This window comes from Hipposideros armiger, unplaced genomic scaffold (genome assembly GCF_001890085.2).
Source record: "Hipposideros armiger isolate ML-2016 unplaced genomic scaffold, ASM189008v1 scaffold_357, whole genome shotgun sequence".
In the NCBI taxonomy this organism is placed as follows: Eukaryota; Metazoa; Chordata; class Mammalia; order Chiroptera; family Hipposideridae; genus Hipposideros; species Hipposideros armiger.
Genome location: NW_017731707.1, coordinates 1492988 through 1495518, shown reverse-complemented (window position 1 = coordinate 1495518; position 2531 = coordinate 1492988).

The window sequence follows — 2531 nt, the reverse complement described above, 5'->3', positions numbered from 1 at the left end:
GAAAGTCACGTTATTACAAAATATGAGAATAATTTTTATAATGTGAAAGTAGTGTTTTTATGATAAGCACATAAACAAACTTGGTAATCTTTCTAAAACCCATGGTGCTCATGGGTGAAAGTTCAGAAAATAGATTCATCTGTGAAGTCGGAACATAAAATGTTGCTTTACTCTGGAGTTCTATAGGACCACATATAAAAAATTACTCTTAGTGAATACTTATTAAGTGCTTGCTACCTGCCGGGCACCAGCCCATTTCCTCACTCCATCCTCACAACCACCTGTGAGAGCTGCTCATTTTACAGATGCGGAAGCTGACAGGCTTGGAGGTTTACATAGCAGCAGGATGTGGAGAAGGGGAGATTTCTGATATGCACAAGTATCTTACTCCAAGTCACCCTCACGGCCGTACTTCTCCATTTCTTACCTTCCTGGATGCTGCATGTGACAGGTTGAGACATCCAAGTCACGCAGTGAGAGAGAGAGAGGAAATGCCACTGTGTTCTCCAACTATCGATAGTTGCAAAGTAGAAGTAGAAAAAAAGTGCAAACAAACCTAAGGCATGAGATCCAAGCTGATCCTTGATAAGAACATTGCTCACTACACCGCTAATATTTAAAACATTGATGGTAGCAGAAATAACATTTACTAAATGCTCCTATGTGGGGGGGAATTAGCTCAAAGGATAGAGCACCCGCTTAGCAGGTGAGAGGTCGTGGGATCGATGCCCACATTCTCCAAGTTTTACTGCTGTGACCTCGAACCTCCAGATGACAACCTCCAATGCTACCATGTGCTTGGCACTGAACTTTACATTCATTATCTCAACAAATCCTTAAGACAACACATGAAATAGAGATTATCATACAATTGATTGAGTCATATGCCCAAGATCATTCACCCAGTACATAATGGAACTGGAATGCTAAGCATGGCCACCCTGTCCCCCTCCCCTGCTCCCCACTGCCTCTTAGCTGACAACTAAATTGATGAGGAGCAGTGTAATTTCAATCAGCCTGAGTCTGGGACAGATTCTTAATGCTGGGATAGGCACCTCGAGTTCTGCTTCCCCTCACTGTGCAGGAAGGAGTGCATGTAGACTACTCAAATGTGTTTTAAGCTTTCAAATAAGATTTTACGAACTTTCAAGTATATTACTTAGTGAAAATAGAGCTAGAGCCATTGTCAAGTGATTTCTCATGTTTTGTGATCATTATTGTCTACCACCATCTTCACCAGCACCGTTAGCTTTGCTATGTCCACTCTCACCACTTCTATTCCCCATTGTCCTGGAGGTTCTAGCCAGGGCAATTAAGCACCACAATGAAAATGAAAGACATTCCGAATGGAAAAGAAGAAGTAAAACAACTCTGTTTACAGGTGAGGTGATCATTTATACAGAAAATCCTAGGGAACCTACCAAAAAATAGTAGAATAAATGAGTCTGGCAGGGTTGCAGGATTCATGATCAATATACGAAAAAATCAGTTCTATTTCTGTACGCATGCAACGAACAATCCAAAAATGAAAGTAAGAAAACAACATCAAAAGTAATGAAAAAGTAATTAGTTACTTTTGATGTTGTTGGGACAAATATATAGGGTAAAGAGGGTCAAATATATGGTGACAGAAAGAGAACTGACTCTGGGCGGTGAGCACACAATGTGATATATAAATGATGTATTACAGAACTGTGCACTTAAAACCTATATAATTTTACTAACCAATGTCATCCCAACAAATTTAATGAAAATAAATTATAAAAACATGAAACAAAAAAAAAGTGCAAAACTCGTCCTCTAAAAATTACAAAAGCCTGTTGAAAGGCATTAAAGATTTAAGCGAGTGGAAAAATGCCTCATGTTCATGGGTCAGGAGACTTAATATTAAGATGGCAATATTTCTAAAATCAATACACAGGCTCAACACACTCTATATCAGAATCTCATCTAGTTTTGTAGAAACTGATAAGCTGATCCTAAAATTCATATGGAACCTCAAGGGACCTAAAACAGCCAAAACAATCTTGAAAAAGAACAAGGTAGGTGGACCCACTTCCCACTTTCAAAACTTACTACAAAGCAACAGTAATCAAGTCAATATGGTGGTAGCATAAAGATACTCACATAGATTAATGGAATAAAACTGACAATTCAGAAACACTTCACCTTTATAGTCAATTGATTTTCAACGGGGTGCCAAAACTGGGGAAAGAATCACCTTTCAATAAATGCTGGTGGTACAATTGGATATCTATATACAAAGGAGTGAATTTGGACCATCTATGGTATGCAATATACAAAAATTAACTCAAAATGGATCAGATAACTAAATTTAAAGCCATCTGGATGCTGATGTTTGAAACAGTGGTCAGAACCAGAGGACTGCAAATGAGTCTTCTAGTTATATTTCTGGCTCCAATATGTCATTTCAAAATTTGGACTACCATTCTATTCCTCTTAAATTTCTATCTCATTTATCTAGAAAGGAGTTAATGTTTGTTCTATGCTTCAGGTTGCTTGTTTCTTTG